General features: G+C 26.5%; 1 protein-coding gene across 2 annotated transcripts in view; it reads right to left on the bottom strand.

The window, feature by feature from the left end:
• LOC114120263 (chaoptin-like) overlaps positions 1 to 21,506 on the bottom strand; it is a 227,470-nt gene that overhangs the window by 75,751 nt on the left and 130,213 nt on the right. Inside the window, exons 1-2 of one of the 2 annotated variants that reach the window (XM_027982119.2) lie at positions 4,087 to 4,599; positions 2,291 to 2,323 (exon numbers count right to left, since the gene is read on the bottom strand). The gene's annotated coding sequence lies outside the window, so the exon portion shown is untranslated. Of the gene's footprint in view, positions 1 to 2,290; positions 2,324 to 4,086; positions 4,600 to 21,506 lie in introns of those variants that run through there. The other variant, XM_027982118.2, reaches the window with a different exon arrangement.

The following is a 21,506-nucleotide window of genomic DNA, read 5'->3' as shown; positions in this document are numbered from 1 at the left end:
GTGAAATATGTGCATCACGTACGTGACGATGTTGTGCGAATCGAAAATTCGCGTGTTTTGGCAGGTACAATAATCTACGACGGTCCTCGGACGAAATAACAAGGCGACACGAACAACAAAATCGCTTATATTGTGTGTACCTGCACTGAATTGAGTCTGTGTGAAACTATGTCAGTTTATACATATATAATAGTATAATGTCTTGTTAAAACCACCGAATTTTTTTTGAAGAGACTGCAACTAAAAACTATTTATGGATAGGCAAATCAAATACAATACTTGAAAATAACGTAACGATGTTCATGACGTGATTGATACGTCATTATTTTATACTTGCGCATACGGTCTGTGTAAATATATTGTAAGTTTACGTTTTCGCAATATACATGCGAACGGCCAAATGTACGAATATGTTACGATAATAATATGTATTATTATAATAATAGTATGTTACAATATTTATGATCACATGCTTTTATAAAGATAGATAAACTTGTTTTGTCCCTACACGTTTACATACTGCAGTCGCACGGGGCCCTCGTTCAGTTGAGCGAGCCGTTAGTGTACACCTAACCCTCCCAACGACCACCCCCAACTCCCTAAAAAAAAAAAAAAAAACATCTGGACGCAATAAAATACGTCCACATTACATTTATCTATCTCACAAGCGCAATTGTGTTTGCATGTCAAGTCTAAGAGAAGAGCAAAAAAGTGGTTCGCATCTGGGTTAGGTTCCCAAGTTAAGCGCGTGACTTGTGTACTTACAAACTGAACACACCGCCGCGCCGAGTATGCTATAAATTATTAACTTCTTACGTCGCGATTGGACTTGGAGTACACAAGTCGGTTTGATAGGGAAAAAACGATGTTACATAGTTTGCGCAAACATTGTTACTAAACTCCGTGTACCTATAATAATATTGAAATGAGTGCTAATATTATTATTTTTATTTTTTAATTATATACCACAATAACTAAATCAACTACGTAGAGAAACTTTTCGTGGACTTATTCGACAGCTTCATAAACTTTGCCGTACTTATACCGTAGTCATACACATAAAATGTATGTATGACAGCTCATGACGTAAATATTTTATCAAAATAACTACAAAACATTGTGTTGGTTGAACTACAATAGTATAATATTATTTTCAATATCAACGCCTTTCGTTTTGAATAATAATTTTGTTGTTTTATTTATTTATTTTTTAAAAATTAATTATTCAGTACAGTTTTAGTAGTTATACACGGGGTAACACCGGAATAAAGGATGATGAAAAGTAAGCATATTATTATTTTCCATATTTCTCACTATATCATACGTATAGTACACTAAATACCAGGAAACACGAAATGAAAAGATATCCCTATTACCATAAATAAATGCAATATTTTACGACACCACTCGTTTTGTTAGCAATGACCTATTTTATTATCACAAAGAGACAACAAATTAATAATTCATTTACATATTCTCATACTATCTATATAATACTATACTTATATGCGTAACCTAACTTTACTCTTTTTTTACTCAACAACATATTGTAGAATATTAAATTTGTTCCAAAGGATTATTCAAGAACAAAACATGTTTGAAAACTCGAAAATTATATTCATACTTTGTAGTCTATAATATTGTTTAATGTTTCATTAGTTTTAAGTGGGACAATCACGTACTTTCAGTATAATTCGACCTCAAACAAGTTAAAATTATTTATACAAAAGATTATCTTTGTTTTCCCTTAGTAAAAATAAACTTACATCTATTCTACATTAAGTATCAACGTTATCGCGTAATTGTATACAATGCAATTTATATAAATGAAAATGAAAATTGTTTTAATGAAAAAATGTGCTGAAGATTTAGAAATAAAAATTTTAATGAAAAAAGGATCGTATTATTAAAAAAAAATCCCTTCCCGTGTTCTGTTTTGTTGATACTTTTCGATGATATAAATCAAGTTAGACCTTCCGATGAGTCTGCAAAGCAGTTATTTTTAAATTACGTACTGAAAATTGATCTGGAAAATACCATATACATTCATATATATATAATATATATAATAAGTAAACCGTGTTCTGATACTTAAAATTACTTTTTTAGTAGATATATATATATTTTTTTTTACGAACGCTACAAATTTGCTCTTGTTGACTTCAGTTTTTCGGTATAAAACTATTATTTAAGCCGAATAAATAGTTTTTTAAATACTAAACGTAATCAGAAATACCTAAGTGAATACATTATTTTAATTTAGCTACAATAATAGATTTTATTTACTTACAGTTTTCTACATTCTTATTTGTTATTCTTCAATCTGAAATCAAAACAGTTATAACTAATTAGTATAATATTAAAGTTTGTTTTACTAAAACAAAAGTTTATAGATCTTTAAAAGGTACTATACTGTGCATACAAAATAAGTGCAATCATTTTTCCCCTTAGGACTTAGATAATCAAGGTTTATTAACCGTTTTAAGTTTATGGGCAATATTATAATTATACTATTATAGCCAGAAATAATGAATCTTAAACATGCATGTTCTGAGGTTTAAAATTATAGTAAACTTTTCTTTTGTTTTTTTTTTTTTATTGAATAGAAAAAATTGAATGCCTAAAAATGTATGAGTAGTAGTCAAGCAATGACTAATAAATATCAAATTAAAATTAACACTAATATGTCAGCAAGTATAAATCTATACACATTAATAACATAATTATTTCTAAATAATTTTGATCAATGGTAAATAGACTAAGTATAAATTATATCATCTATTTATTTCAATAATCCAATATAATTCTAAATGACATTTAAAAATATCTAACATAATAAATTGTCTAACATTATTAGATAGAATTCATAATTGAAGTAGTGTCAATAGATGTCACTTCACTCTCGTTGTAACATCTAGTTAAAATATTATCATAATTGCTTATTGTATTGTTTATCCATGCGAATTGTAGATTTTATCTTTGGTAAAAAAAAAAAAAAAAATAAAATAAAATAAAATAATACAAATGATTTCAACCATTGTAAATACAGATATAAAAATATAACAAAATAATTCAACTATAAATGATTTTAGAAACTAAACCATGATGGATATATTAATTTTGAACAGTTCACTGCACATTCATAATAATTAATTAATCATATTATTATTGTAACAATACAGCATACACACAAGTGAACACGAGATGTGGTCTAATTAGTAATTACTATTTACTACGTATAAATTTGAATTGAATGAGAGCTTTATAGTAATATAAAAATAATACAAACTAAATCCTAAATTAATATATTCATAGTGCTATATAAAAATAATCAAACTTTTAGACCACTTTTAGTACATAATATGTGTTTTAATTTAAATTTTATATCAGTCATTGATTAGAAAATAAACATGCACCGTTATTATTGGATTATTATTTATTACAATAAAATAATTAATATTAGATCTTGAATATAAGACGGAGTTAATGTCAAACATTGTCTAATCGTATAATTCTTTGAAAATCATTATATCATAAATGCATAATGTTAACAAAATTTTTCATCTTCATACATTGTTCCATGAGCTACACGTCTGTAGTAGTACTGTTTTCATAATTCTTTACAAACAATAATTTTTGAAACAGTATTAAATAAATATTATGAGCTTTTTCATTTTGTATACCTAACGTTTAAAGTTTAAATTTAAAAACTTATCATAAACGTTTTCACTGTATTACCATACCCTGTCAAATAACAAAACTTTTACAGATTAAAAGTATCATTGTAATATAGCCTAACTGATTAGGTGTTTGAAAGTACTTTATAATATGGTGCATAATTTTGTTAAAGAAACGCTTATTTTTGGTAGACTAATAAAATCAAAATTAAACGTTTGAAATAAATAAATGTATGCTATAATATTAAAATACTTAATTTATGAATAATTGCAAACCCGGATATTTTGTCACCGCACTATTTACAGCAAAAGATTAACCTCCGCACAAAATATCGATAATATCAATAATGCACCTATTATTATTATACCTACAACAATACTATAATTATAACATTTTTTTAAACCTCACCAATTTTGCATGGGTTCATTCCTGATATACACACTTGAATTTTGAAACGCACATTTTGATATGTTTCTTAAATCAAATACATTTTATCACCGCAGTAACTAAAATGTACAGCTTTAATTTCCGTTTGTGTATAAATGCACAGTTTGTAGGCGTGTATACAGTCATACAGACGGTGAAACGGACACGACCAATTTTCCTGAATTCTAATAATTGTCATCACTCATAAAAACATTTTTATCGACACAGCATTCTTGTTTCAACGGTGGGTGGCACTATACAATCGTACTTTAAAATATATTACACAAATTGGGTATTAACATTGAGCGTGACATTGCATGTAAATTGTGGAATTTATCGCGAGTATCATATTGTAGTGATATTTTCAACATTGTAAAACGATAGCGCGTGATATCGATTTAATAAGACTTTCCGGTCAACAAAAAAACTTAATGAAATGTTAAAAAATAATAAATACAATTGTCTGGACATCGCCGGCACACGTATTATATAAAGAATCTCGCGCCGTTATGACTTAATCCGACACGGTATAGTAATGTGAGTGGAGAGGGAACGTTTGAAAATTGTACAGTTGAATTACGACTCGGAAAACGTCCTACCTAAACGACCAGTCGCGTGTTTGCCGTCGTATAAATGTATTATATATATATACAGATAACAGCAGAAGCATGTATATAACACGAATACAGCCAATATTCGTCCAGAAAAAACTGGGCAGAATTTCTTTTTCCTTTTTCGTTTTATCGTTCTTAATTAAAATTGGCAGAGCCATACTACATACAATAGCTATATAATAATATTATTAACAATAATAATAATAACGATATCCCTCCTCCTCCCAACCATACGCCTGTGAACACTATGCGTTTGTATAATACTGCTACTTCAAAGCAGACAAAAAAAAAAGTAATATTTTAACCTAACAAACCGTCGTTTAATGTTATGTATTTTAATTCACAATTATTTATCCGAGTATAGTATTATATTAAATATACATTTATACTTAGTTTAATTTTTATATTTGTACATTTAATTTGCCCTTTTTACAATGTATAGGTTACTTATGCATACACTATTGATTATATGGATGTCTTTTACATTCTTAATCGAAATACAAAAATATTTTAGACATGGCACCACGGGGTTTGTGTATAATACATTATTTATATATACTATTTAATTTTTTTCCAGTGATACTTCTTTGATATTGATAATAATTATGGTATCGCACCCAGATTAGATTAGGAATTCTTGTGATTGATTTAAAAAAAAAAACTGCTTTATATTATACATATTATTTTCATGCCAAACCAAATACGTTTATGCTGAATTTTATTTTTATATTATACTGCCATCGCAATTATAGTAATACTTCGAAACAAGCGATAATACTACAACTGTTTCATGATTATTAAACTAAGCAGATAACCTATAGAAATAATATTTCAGCATTTCTGCATGACATGTATGAGTATGACATTGTATCGAAATTGCATTATGCATTTTCTTATTTAGATTACAGTTTGTTAGTGTTTTAAAATAAATTGTTTTGATCCGAAATAATTATTAAACTTTATTACTATATGCTATTGATTTTTAATTAAAATTTAATTTTTCTGTATAAGTAGTATATTGTATTCTCAGATAAAAAATATACTATACAATGATTATACAAGGTTTCATTGTTAAAAAATAATATAATACATAGGTAAATGATTTTACTTCTATACATTTTACTAGGTATACATTTTTTTATTAGTTATATACTTATATGTATACTAAAAAAAAGATAATATATAATATAAATAAGAATAAACATTATAATACAATTAGCTAATAACTAAATGTGTAAATTATTTCTGTTACAGCTTTTATATACCAAAACTATAATAATAACATGATTTTTATTTGTTCAATAATATCTTATATAAATTGGTTAATGCTTAATTTGTATTTTTAGACGTTTCATTACAAATTCCATCTAAAAAACCTTGTTCAAAACATGCATTACATCATGTTTAAACTTTTATTTGCAACGTATTTTCTAAGGTTACCTATTTGTTTGAGTAACTCTAAGCTGGTATTGGATTTTGTTACATCTAACTTTGTTTTGTTGTTGGTAATATCGAAAATGCTAATCTCAAATCGCACGTGAAAGCTTTGTTTTGAAAATCCGTTCGTTTGGTTTAAAAAAAAAAATATATATATATACACATTATACGTATATCAAATTTATATTTTTGTTGATATAGAAGTGTACACAAATTGTATTTTTGAAACAAATCACATAGTTCTGCCTTAACAAAAATAAAAATGAAAAGCATAGTATACAGTATACACTAATAATAAATTATATCGCAAACAATGGTTATAAATAATCATCATTTTTTACAATTAGGGGTGGGATTATAACGCCCTAAAAAAATCGGGAAAATGTCCCTAAAATAAAATAACAAAAATGCCTTGATAATCTTAAAATATGAAATATAAAAATGCGTTTAAAATTATAAAACGAAAATATTAAACTATATGGTGAATATTTTTAAATATGACCTAAAATAGAAGTAAAACAGTAGTAAGCATGTACTGTATATCAAATACCTGTTTGTCAATTTTTCGACTACAGGTAGAAATATCTAACCAATATTTAGGTTTTTATTAAAATAATACATTTTGTACCAAAATCGATGTCCATTTAAAATGCAAATTATAAAAAATTTTCTAAAAATTTGAAAAACGGCATTAAAAATTAATTTATCAATAACAATATCAATTAACTAATTAAAATCTAAAAAAATTTTTTTTCTTTTACAAAACTGCATCTTAATATGCACAAAAAAAATAAATAAATTTTATAAAAATCCGTGCACATTATTTTACCTGTAAAATAATATAATTTAATAATTTCAATATACATTTTTTAAAATCATATTGAATGTCCATTAAATTTAAATTTAAAAAAAAAAAACCATATAAATGTAAAATTTAAAATGCTCTACAAAACTTGGGATGGTAAATCACACAGTGATAATATAAATAAACGCATGGTAACGGCACACTCAGCAAAAATATTTACTTGAACCTACTGATCTTGTAAGGGTAACAGAGCCACATACATTTTCCATTGTTAAGGGCATACAAGTTTCCTGGTTGTGGACAATAAAGTTCAAAAGTCTATGGATAGAAGATAACATGATACATTGGATTTCAGGAAATAATAATAACCTAACCTAACCTATAACCTAAACAATAATAAGCACTTCGTTATGGGTGTACAAAAAATACTGGAACCATACCAATAAACCTGAAATGGTTCCATGATACCATTAGAACTTTTTGAAAATATAACAAACAAAACTTCATTGGAACTAATCATTATTTAAAATTTGAAAGTAGATGGTTAATTAATAATAATTTTTTAATTTTCTTAAATCATTGTTGTATTAAGCTTTCAAGTGTTCTATAAATTGAATTAAATAGCTATAAGAAATTGTAGTACTTATAGTAAGTTAAGAAAACAGTCATATATTAAGAAAAATTTAAAAGCACAATTTACTAAGCTAAAAAACTACATTAAAATAGTACATTCATCAAAACTAGGTTAAATTAACATTTACGTAATAAAATAACAATTAGTATAATTTTACCTATAGTCGATAAGTACGATTTAATCAATAATATAACTAGGTTAAATATTATTATATAAAAAAAATATGGAGATAGAACGAGGGTTCAGGTGTTGAAAGACAGTTTTTAATAAAATGCTTATATTATTATTTGTTCGTTTACGTTTGTTTATTTGTATACGTCAGAATTCATAAACGAAACAAGAATCTTGAATTTTTAAAAATGGAATTATTAGTCTGGATTTTATTGATAATAATAAGTTAGAGTATAAGTTAAAATTTATTTAAATACAATTCCGTCTTCAGCTAACTTATATCTAACTCGATATTTGTGGATATGGATATTTTCAATTAGAATTCAATAATAAATCATTACACACTAAAAACGATTCTGAGCGGAAACGTATAAAATATTTTTAAATTATTATTATATTCATTTTATCTATATGGTATAAACAAAAATAACTTAAAATAAATCCAAATATTTTGAAAATTGTACAAAATAATTAAAATGTCTATAATATTTGTTTAATAATTACATTTCTTTGAAATTTGAAATTCAAACAATTTTCATGATTTATACAACTTTTAAATTTGTATAATATTTACTCAAAGGTCTTTATTTTAATTCCAGTTATAAAAACACAAGATAAACTTATAGTATTAAATTATAGTATTATTAAGTTATTTGACAAAATAAAAATTGTTTTATAATATGTTTGTAATTTATAAGAAATTAAAAAAATTGAAGATAGTTTAACAGAAAAAAAATATTGTTATTGTAACATCAATACATTCATCACTCAACGTACAACCAATTAAGTAGAACTAAGTTGAATTAATAATTTTTGCTTACGCGTTAACAACCAATCTTATGAGTTTTTCTATTCCCAATTAAGTTAATTTTGAATTTTCATATTGTCTAGAAAAATCATATGTATTTATAACCCTGTAATAGACGTTCAAATATCAGAAAAACTTTAATCAGAATAAAAGCTCCGTTTTTGAATAATTTTATATTGCAAAATAAGATAAAAATTAATTTATCATAATAAAAATTAATAAAATACGATGTAAAAATTAGTCACTGGTCTAAAAATTATTATCAGCCATGATCGAACCCATAAAAGTATTAATAGTGGTTATTATACACAATTATTATAGATTACAACTGTTTCAATTTATGTTTATCATTAAAATAAAAAAGTAAATCTGAATTACTGAATTATTTTTCCATTCTAATACCTTATTAGTACTTATACTGTTAAACAAATTAAATGTTTATAAAGTATACTATCTATAGTATTATAAAGTGCCTTTTACATGCATCATATCGAACTATCGAAGAGATCATTACTTATTTAAATATTGAATTAAATTCTTTTTCTCGAATGTTAATATACCTATCTTATAATAATATGCAGTTAAGTGTTAACTCAATCCTAAACTTAACAGGTGTATTTATAATATATACTATAATTTAGTTAACTTAAGTCAGTTTAAACAAATATAATTAATTTGGCCAGCGATGCGGAATCAACATATTTCTTATTTCTAAGAATCATGGGAAGTAACAAAATTCAAAACAGTCGTTGTTTATCAGACAACCAAACAGAAGTCAAAAAATCATGAGTTCCTGCCGAATATATCAATCAATAAATAAAATATGCGTAGCTTTCAGTAATCGCGTAATTAAAAATCCACGACGGTCACAGGAGAGAAAAAAATACGAGGTTTTGAAAACCGTATTAAAAGTCGTTTATTTTAAGGATTAACAATAAAAACGTAGATATTTGCTCGTTTATTGAATTTTATTTGCCATGGTGTACAAAATAAGAGAAGAGCTGCGCGTGGTATTTATTATAAACACCCTATGCAAATAATGGTGCAAAACACTAAAGAATTCTAGGAATTTTCTTTTGCTTAAATAATGTAGATTAGTATTTTTAATTGTCCTATAAATGATGCATGTTTCAGTGAGTTTACGCTTGCTTGTTTAAGTATTTTTTTGGGTCAACGGTCTGTAATATATGTTTATGAAATCCGCCCTGTATATAGTATAAAACAAATGCGCCTTGTTATTATGTACAACGTACATATGAAAAACAGTATGTTTATTTTAAAACACTGTTCACTGGTTATAATTTTCTGTTCCTATTAATTTCTATAAATATAAAATAAGAAAATATTATTTTCAGTTCAGCAATCACGGGCAGTACCGTATAACCATACAATGGTAATTATTCACAAAACGATTCATTTTCGCAATAGCTTTTTATAAAAAATTAAACACATTTGCAATAAGTGTTATGCAATTTCATATAATCGGTATTTACATTTTTTTATATTGCTAGCATGAGATAATATATTATTATAAATTTATATTTATTATGTTCAAGAGCCCAGAACTGCAGCTTATGCCGTAGCAGAATATCGTATTTTATCAATTTCACAAATCATTTTTCTTTACTTTTGGTCATAAATCAAAAACATAATTAACTTCCCATGATAAAATCCTAAATAAATTAGTGAATAATCACAATAAATTGATAAAATTCATTAAGCAGCAATATTTGACTAAATAATAATAATAAAATCGTGTCATAAAATATTTATAGTTGGGTATTATATATATATGATTAGGTACATTATGTTTATTACTGTTAGACAACTTTAAAACCGTGTTTCATTATCTGCATAATTTATGATATTGGTATTTTTTGAATTATCACCAAATTCGATCCCAGAAAACATTTTATCAGCCTACCAAGGAACTGACTGCAATAATATCATAATTCACATAACGATTCATGTAGTTATAAAAACCAATAAAAAAAATAATCCAATTTATGATTTAACTTTATTCAAGTTTAAAAAGTCCAAAAAAATACTTATTAGTTACTGTACGTTAATAAGTTAAATAAGACTTATCGAAGTTATGATATTAACATTAAACTATAGAAATACTTACACATGCATACATTTGGTTGCACACTTTGTATCCAACTTTCTAAATTTATACATCTTATTAAAAATAAAATAACACAATATTGTTTCAGAAAATCCATGATATTTACTGACGACGATCGATTTAAATCCTGGCAAATATAAAATATTGATTTTAAAAAAATGGCAGATCGAAAATCCTGGCCATAATTGTGTCGAGTTAAGAGAGCAGCGTTTACATTATAATGGTCAGTTTGATTGTATTTCATGACAAAAGCGTTTAAGTGGCGCAATTGGTCACGTCCGCCAGTCACATGCCTCGTGTATTATTAAAACATCTCATTCAAATCATCCAAAGTGAATATATTTTTTACGTGGAAGTAATGCACTTTGCAATGCAAATAAAATTTGAATGGTCTGTCAATACCATACGAGTGAAATATTAAAAATTATGTACACTTGAATAACAATTCAACTCGCAAATTCAGTTGACATTTCATTTGCGAAAATGTGTTACTGATATTAAATTCAAGAGTTCAAATAGTTCAATGATTTTATTATTAAGTCATACAACATTTTCAAAAATACATTTATAATTTATTTATACATCAGTTTTTAATCTAATAAGTTATGTTTAATGTCCAAAAGCGACTCGATACATGTCTTGGGTTTTCTTTGAACTTTTTTTTTAATTTTACTGTTGAAAACCAACTACTGTACCTTCATAGTTACGTAGTATTTTGTAATTATAAGCTGATTACAACAGCATACATAATATATTTTCTGTAATAACGCTTAGGATAAGAATTTATTCTAAAATCAAGTAAATTTCAAAAGCAAACTATGTACATAACTTTGCAAATCATGATTCATTTTCACCACGCATTGTAGACACTGAAAAACTTATAGGTACGTTTTAATATGACCTTCTAAATATAATACCCATACATAATAAAACATTATAATATATTAAATGAGATATTCGATAGAGATTATAAAATAAGTTTACTAACGAGTTTATCGAATAAAAAGTTATTGAAAATTAGTATAATATAATTTTGTGAGTTAATAAAATACCTATAAAAGTATTTTTTGTGACGAAAAAATCTTAATCTTTTTCAAAGAAAACCTTTAAATTTAGAAAAACAGATTTAATTTTTTAAATCTAATAAAGCCAATAATTACAAATACAAATACCAACATTGATAAAAAAATATATATTGTTTATGATATAAAAGAATTAAATTTCTTAATTTATATAAAAATACCAGAAGACTTTGTAAATCGAAAAAAAATGTTTACCGATGTTTTGCTTATTCTGATAGTTATCAGAATTTTATAAGATCAAGTGTAAACTCTAATAAATCCATTCCCTGCTTATGACAACATCAATTTTGTTCATAACGTGATAAAATTAAAAAATCCTTATAACATCATAAAATGGGTTTTTTTTAAATTGAAGTAAAGTACATAACATTGATTACATAATGATAAAAAAATATTTTTAAATACCATCGTTGTTGGCACTACGATTATTTCCACGAAAAATAGAAATACGGCTTACATATTAAATTGCATATCTATTCTAACATAAAATATCATTCGATTTGTGAAATATGTAAATGTGTATGTAATAGAATCTTGATAAAAGTAAATTATAATGCTTTTATATAATATTATTATACAAATTGACAACATACTTAACTTTATTTTTTTTTCAATTTATCTTTTTATTATGGAAGGTATGATGTAAGACGTTTTCTCAAACGAAAACTCAACTAAAGTAAGTTGTCAATCGACTCTAAGTTATCAAATGTTATGAAGACGGATGATATAATATAAGTCTACCGGGAATACCTACCATTGTTAGTAGACAAGACACATAATAAATCGACTCTACAAAAGACAAAATAAATAAATATAATAAAAATAATGGTTTTGTAATAATTTAATCTAATTTTTTTAAACGATATAGATACTAATATGATCCTATATATTTTAGACGGTCTTATATACACGTTAACTGATATTCATAGTTCATAAGAATAATCATTTCACGATCTCCAGATTGATTTGTAATGAAATTGTAAGACTGTAAGTAAATGATCGTCATGATGATTGTGGTGTGAAAATATCATTATTAAATCGTGATTTTGGTCATTATATAGCAGTATAGGTAGTCTATAAAATATATACGAAAAATGTATGGTAAGGTATAATCGTCGTGTGAATGGTATTGGCGGGATAGGAAGTAGATTTTAAACTGCATTACAAATACACTGAAATCGGTATAATATGATCAAGCTGTTACGCTAACACCAAGACAACCTAAACTCCTTTCATCACTTCCACTTTTTAACTTAGTTTTAGAAACAAATTAATAAAGTACAACATTTTAACAAATATAATCAAATTTTTTGAATGATCATAATAATATAGATATAAAATATGATGTGTTTTTTTCGTACTACCGTAAGTATTTTCTGACCAATAAGTGATGGTTTTAAAACAAAAAACATTATACAATTAAGAATACATTTCTCACTTCAATATTAAAATCTCAACTCGTTGCTGCTCGTTAGTAAACGGATAGTCGATCAGTAATAAATCAAATACGCTATAATAACGTTTAATGTCGGCGTGGAATTACAAATTTATATTGTCTTATAATAACCGACCATCTGCAATTTGCGGCTAGTCGTGCGTAGATAATTTGAGTTATAAAAAAAGTGAAAGGTTGCTTTTTAACTGTATTAATTATGATACAATGGAATTTAAAATGGAAACAGTTTGTCGCAAAAATATGCATGAAGTAAACATCTGTTGTGGCTTATTTTATATGTTGTCATATTATTGTGGTAAACCTCAACTCGTCACGGGCACATAATGCATTATAATATACACCCTTTGAGCGTACTTTTTTAAAGTAAGCCAAGGTAATTAAATTAAACATATATTTAAAATCATGAAATTAAAAGGTTTTTTGAGCTTTTAAATTTAAATTTTATCTAGAATGTTTACTTTGCTTAAAGTGATATCAACGTATGTAGTACCTACCTATCTATTCACACTAAAAAAAGTTTTTTATAAAACTCTGTAAAAGTTTTACAATGGTCATATTTTAGCCAAACAATTTATTGAATATAATACAGTAAAATATCTAAAATTTTTGGATTGGGGTCATTTTCACTTTTTCAATGGAAAAATCAATTCAGAATAGAAGACCCATAGTTTAAAAATAATGATAAAACGATGATAGAAAAACTCACTTACACTAGTACAACGATAATAAAATACTTAAAAATCCGATTTTTTTACATGAAATTGAATTGTATATTATTATTTATTATGCATTCCTTTTTTAAATTTATTTAAATGAAAGTCGTGAAAATATTAAAATTATTGTATTATTTAAACATTGAATAATAATATTATAATTTAATTTTATCTAGGACACATTTTTTCCTATTTCAAATTTAAACTTTATAAATTTCAAAAATGTGCCTTCTTTGAATAACGGACAAAATGTTGATGACTGAGAGTTTAAGCTATTTAGAGGTTAAACTGTATACCTACATAATATTATATAATATTGTCTATCAAAAATATTTCGTCATAGCGATTTTTTTTTTTTTAATACACTTGAATATTCTTTTGTTTAGGTAACACATTATCTAGTGTATGCAAAAAACAAAAGTTTAATTTATTATTTGATTTCACGGTACTACTTCTGAGATACACAAACACAATCATTATTTGAAATTTAAATATTTAGGTATCTGTCACTTAAAGTGTAAGTCTTAAACGACAATATATATACAATATACATATATGTGTGTCTATCCGTGATTTGTCAAACAACTTACAAAAACTCGTTAAATTTATCAAACAGCAAATTCGAGATGCATAAATATATTAAAGTGGTTAAAATTAAACGTTATCAAGGAAATAATGCACAATGCACATGCGCATATTTCAATTTAATAACTCTAAGGTAAGTTTCGTGTAACACTTATGAATTTAAACTATTATCACATGAGTATAATGTGCACAGCCTAACTTTAAAATGTGTATATACATATACATAATGTTATGAATATTATTAAATAGGCTTTTGAACTTTTTGATTACATTCCATTATTTCTCCCGGACGAAAATGCCTACAGAGCGAACGGCGTTGGTTTACAAAATTGTAATATTTAGGATAAACGATAATCCGACGTGGATGTTTTTCATTACTAATGCTGAGGGTTAGAAAATCCTTAAAGTGATTACATAGGTTTCTCTACACAATATTACACGCCATTTCAAAATTGTATGGACAACTCGGCGTAAATAAAGGGATATAAATGTACGTTGCAGTAGTGTGGCCGGCCAATATAATAATATATGTGTTATATTATGTTCACTATACGTTTTTACATTTAAGCTTATATACATATATACGCACTGCGCGGTAGTTTAATTCCCGTTAAGCCAATGACCATATAATCTGTGCGTGTGTCGAACGTTTCTTGTGGATTTTCTTCAGACTGCAGTAAAAGGTTGAAGAGGGGACCGACCATTTTCCACACGACTGTGTTGGAAAAAAAAATTCCCTACGGACACCCCCATCGTATTTATTATTCGTATTAAAAATATATAAATAAATCAGCTACACTCCGGGTCAAGAATTGCTTTCGTGTCGTAACCAATTCTTGACGCATCATGGTAAAAGAGTTAAAAAATTTTAACGCGCGTGTCTTGCTACTCTCGGGTATATATATTTTGAAAATCTGCAAGTTAATTTTAAACTACGCGAGCGAGTATAACACTATTATACATTTATACCAAACGTAATATAGTGTGTTTTATACTGACGATAAAATTATCCGAACGAGTTTACCAATGGAAAATGTAACGTGGTTATTTCATCGAACAAAAACTCTAGTATACCGAATAATGTCAATAAACGCGATAAACATTAGTCTTCGAAGCAATTCCGTTTCCAAACACTTAGCCCAATGTTTTTCTATTGACAATTGTTGGGAACACGAACGTTTTAAGGTTTATTTTCTATAAATTTGTCCTGTCTATAGAATTTAAATCCTAAAGAGTACCTAAAGACTGTATTCGTAGTTTTGACAGATTACGAACATACATCATAAAATGCACAAAATAAGTTTAATATTATTATGTAACACGTAACTGCGAGTCTCGACTATCGAAGTGAATAGTGATAAACTGTACGTAGCTATAGATTTATATGACATTATATTATATTATAATATATTGTGTTAGATATATTTTATGTAGTAGTGTCAGGCATAAATACTATACGATTAAACTATTTCGTTTCATCGAGTATCTAATCAAAAACAAATATTTAAAAATAAAAAATATTTGATTTCCGTTTCTTATGCACATTTACCATTCAATCGTATACCTAACTCGTGATCTATGCTCATTGTATGGTTATCTCAACACAGCTGCAGTCTTTGCTTTTATAAAATCTACTTGATTCGTAATAATTCTATAAAAATGTATTTTATTGAACTCAATAAACAAATAGTTAATTTAATAAATGGCGTACGTGTATAGGACTCGCTGTAGCAAAGGTTAATAATATGTTTACAGAAACTATATCAATCAGCGGAAACTCTATATTTACTTTGTATAAGAATAAATGGACCATTGGCCATATTTTGATTAGCAATATATGCTCCCATATAATATTATCACTAATGTCCATATAAATAGCGTAGAATTTCTAGTTTACTTCAGAAGGTATTAAAGTACTAGACTAATTACAAAAGTTATCTCATATTGTAAGACTATTTAACGTCGTAGACTTCGTCACAGCCACATCTTCGCGAGTAAATAATCATTTCCAGTTATAATAGGGTTAATGTATATTATAGTCATTTATTTATTTTATTGAAATCAATAAACCGTTGTAATTATCAGTGTTCCAAAGTACAAGACGTGTCCTGTTTTTCGCATACCTTTCTCAGCCACGCAACAAGTCCACATTGAAGATGCTACGTCGTTTAAACAATTATTGTGGTAAACGATCGCGGTATCCACGCGATCACCACAGTATTATTTACTCTTGCGATTAGTAAAATTGCAGTACTCGCATCAACGTAGTTTAAATTCACTCCAATTAATCCTTGCCTTCGTATACATAATATAATAATAATAATAACATAACATGGTATTATACAAAACCGATAACTGAAAACTGGTAGGTGTAATCATAATATACTGCATATATTATTGTATTATACACACACTCGTCTGACTGGGGATTTTCGAAAATCCTCTCCAAATTCGATACTATTAGCAAAACATACAAACGCGCATTTTGGGGCGACATTTGTATACCGATATAATACTATGTATAGTTATAAAGTATAGGAATTTAACGTGACTGTTTGCGAGATTATGATATTTGCGTGGCGTGTTGATTAAGTCGATTGACGTAGCCCAAAACCGCATATTATTAAAATTAATGCGAAGTCCAACGTCACTGATGATATGGCGATGGACGTGCTTTTGACCAGGTACACTTAGCAACCGATATAAATAATATGTTATTATCATCTACTACTATAATTATAGATTTTCATTTTAATAAGTACTTGATACACTTAAATATCATAATAAATAACAGTACATTTATCGTATCTGGAGAATAGTCACCATCAATATAAAATGTAATTACAACACAGAAGCAATGTGGTTACGCGTTAAGAGGACAAATCGTATTCATATATAAACGTGTGTAGATTTCATTTATGTGGCTGAAGAAAACAAATGAACAAAAGAGTGATCCTAGGAAATTTAGATTGACAGAGTTCTCACTCAGTGTAATTGAAACGACACATTTACATTTGCACTGTCCATATAGTGCATACCACGAAGAATCAGTCCCTAGGTACCAAGTCTAGCATGTTTCGCTGAACAGTAATCAGTGCGTTTTGCTTTCGGCTCGCTTTAAATACATTCCTCGCATAGCCCTTGGACTGGATGTGTTTGCACACTATATTATAGGTAATGAATTCTACTATACAGCATAATATTTAATTAGTTTTAGAGTTTCTTTAGCTTGGTGATTTTTAGATTAGGAAATTATACTAATTAAAATACGATATACTAGTATCATAAACGTGGTACGAATTTATTTTCCTCGTACCCGATAGCCCACAAGTATTGAAATATTTTTAATGCACTCGGTATAGGTTCTTTTATTTATGCAGAATGGATTTTGTATAATAATAACTTGTGATCGTACATACATGGCTATACTTGTAACTAAACTAACATGCAAATGCTAACATTATGTATATCTGTTATCGATGTGTTTTTTTCTATTTTTTTTAAGCGTGGAATCAAATGCGCTATAATTAGTATAATCCCTTGTGCACACAGACGCCTGCTGCGTGAAGTACAATCCGTTGGGCATGGGCAACGTTCACGTGACAGGAAATATAATTAATTTACTGAAACAACAGCTAACTAAAACTTCTCTTACACAAACATACCCGCAAGTATATATATTTTGAGTAATACACATTCAACAAAGTAAGTGTAATATATCGCGCGTCCCAGCAGCGGCGAGCCTTTGAATGAACACTTTGCGTGTGACGATGAATATTCCACGCGAAAGCTTTACGAAGGACGGAATATAGAAGTGGTGTCGGCGAAAAAGCGAGAGTAATTAAAAATACGAAAAAAAATGGCTAACCACAAAGGTTTTTATTTTAATTCCTATGCACTACGCACGTTTATGCGGCGTGACATTTATATGTGTTTATAAAAAGTGAATCGCCCCTTTCCTCCAAACTTTATTCAACGAGATTCAATTTACTAAGACAAAAGAAACACTCAAAGTGTAAATGGACTACAATGGAAAATGTGGACTTTTATATTGAATTGTTTTTTTAATGCTGTAGAACAGAAAAAAAAAATAAATTTAAGAAATGTAGGAAATCAGAAAACGCGGTCTATCACAATATGATGATTGAGAAGACAGCGGATAGCTAATATAACTAAGAGCATTTGTTTTTGCTGCTTACGTAAACCGATAAATGTGTGTACAGGGAAGCTAAAGAGCAAAATAACGTTGAAAATTTTATTAAAAATCATAATGTAACATTTTGAAGCGATAAAAGCAGTATTAAAAACGCTTGTTTGAGCAAAAAAAAAAATTAATTATGAATAAAGTAAACTTATATCCATATAGTTATTGGGTTAGGTATAACCGATATCGATTGAGTAAAGTAGCATTACATGTATAAAAGCATTCAAGCTTGAAAAAGTTTGAAAAAGCCATTCGCAATAAAAAGTTATGTGTAGTCGAATTAAAAAGATTAAGTTCAGACATGTACGTAATCACCACTATTTGTCATTAAAACTTTTTAGTAAAACTAAAAATTACTTTTATAGGTAATAGTCAACACGGTCGATACCTTTTTATATAAATATAATAACTTGTTCAAATTAGTAATAATATTGACATGAAGAACTATTATTATTAAAAGTATGTAATACGACGATATAATATAAAATAGATACTAAAAGAAAATTGACTCGACTATAAAAAATATTTTTAAAAAGTAGTCAATGGACATTGTGATTCGATGTTGCTTCATTACAAAGACGATGTTAATTGAATTATTCGCAATGCTCGAATTAGGTTCCGTATATGCAGTATACAAAGCTCCTAACTTAATACTATGTAATCTTTAGATATTTTGTGAGTATATCATACACCCAGTACTGCAGCTTATATAATTATACACCCATAATAGTCTCTTCCTCTGTTACATTATTCACAGCTGTTGGCTTTTAATCTGTCACGATCCTTTAATCATTGACATGCAACTATTCAAGTTTAATTGTATGACATATTTCCTAGACCGTATTAACAAATTATAAATAGATACGTTCACCCTAAAGGACTTAATTAAAATAATGCCAACAAATACGTCACACGTGAATTAAAAAAAAAAAAATCTCAAGTGTCTTCAATTTTGGTATATTAATTATACAACTGCACGTGATTAATGAACAATATTATTTTAGCTCGGTAAAAGTATATACTTTTTTGACCTCCTACGAAGATTTTTTCCTTCCAATTAAGTAGTATTTTTTTTAATAAAATAATACCACTATTTTATCGTGATTTAAAATAAAAACTTAAAATAATAATAAAAACTCTTTACTTAAAGTTATTTGGTAACTTAATTCGGATTGCATTCTAAAAGGCACATTTGTATTGTAAAATAATATATTTTATTTTTATTTTCCAATGCATATTCTTAAATGTTTTATAATATTAATTTGAATTAAGTACTTGTGTAATAAACATGATATCATATTTGTGTTACCTTCAAAAAACGTTATTCATTTTAAATTATTATCATCCAAAAAAAAAGTAAATAAAATAAAAAAAAGGACTAGTTAAAACAGAAAAAATCAAATGATTTATTGACGTATCATAATATCTACTAAAATCTAAAATAAATAAAGTTTATTTATTTTTTTTTTAGTCGTAAATATGTGAATTGTGATAATCAAAAGTTGAAAAAACACAAATAATATAGTAAAAAAAAAAAAAAAAACAATATGTTACAAAAAAGTTAAAAAAAGAATTAAACATTATGACTTAAAATTATGAAAAATAATTTATTTTTAATTCTTAATAATTTATCAATAGTATGCTGTCGTGTCTATTTGAACTAATTGTCTATATGTTTGATATTTAATAATTATTGATAAACTTTCCAAATAAATAACTTGTTATAATATTTTATTTTGAGATGGTTAAATATGTAAATTGTACAAGTTAAAACTACTTTCCGTTTGCTAATAAAATTATTTGTAATTCATTTTTTTTTTTTTTACAGTTAATATTTTATACAAGTTTAAGTGTATTTTTTATTCTATTTTTATGGTATTTATGTACCTATCAACTACGTTATACTTGTGATCAGGAGCACACATTATAAACTTCTAAAATAGTTGACAGCCCGATATAAATATACATCTTATCACTACACCATACATTTTTATAAAAGGTGGATACGAATAGTATAAATGAAAAAAACAACTATAGTATTAACAATATCTCAAAAAAGCAAATGTATTTATTTATTGATTGGGAAAGTAAATATAAAAAAAAATAAAATTAATGAAACTTTATTACATAGACACAATTCGTATTCATGATTTGTTAATAAATAATTTTGCAATATTAATATTATATTATTATATTCCTGTAAAACTCGTATTTTCTAATTCCATCAGAAAGGTACCTACTTATACAAATTTATAACGTTAATTCAGACCATGTTTTACTTAAAGCAATGTCTTCAGGATATAAAAACAATTTTTATCTTAATTATAGTTATAATTCATTATAACAAATAAATGTGTACAAATTACAAAAGGCAGGCATACACATTTAATATTATATTATAATATTAAAATATCGTTATTTTATTTAAAAAAAAAAGAAATAGCTATAATTTCTTTGTAATCATTTTCAATAATTGATAACAATACGACGAAATCGTAACAGAATTTACATGTAGAAACAAAACTATGTTAAAGGAATTTACTAGAATTTAATGGTGTAGAAAATTTAAAAAATAACAATTTAAGTATAATAATAAACCATTTATATACATAATAAATTTGAAGCACATAAAAAAATTATTATTTAGATTATATTGGAATTCTATATTGCATGCGACATGTACCACAAGAAATATAATTTCTAATGCGTATAACCACTTTAAAGTGCACAAACATTTTAAGAATCGTATTATATTATTATTATTC

This window comes from Aphis gossypii, chromosome 1, assembly GCF_020184175.1.
Source record: "Aphis gossypii isolate Hap1 chromosome 1, ASM2018417v2, whole genome shotgun sequence".
In the NCBI taxonomy this organism is placed as follows: domain Eukaryota; kingdom Metazoa; phylum Arthropoda; class Insecta; order Hemiptera; family Aphididae; genus Aphis; species Aphis gossypii.
The sequence above is the reverse complement of the archived record's forward strand: the minus strand, read 5'-3'. Positions and strand labels throughout refer to the sequence as shown.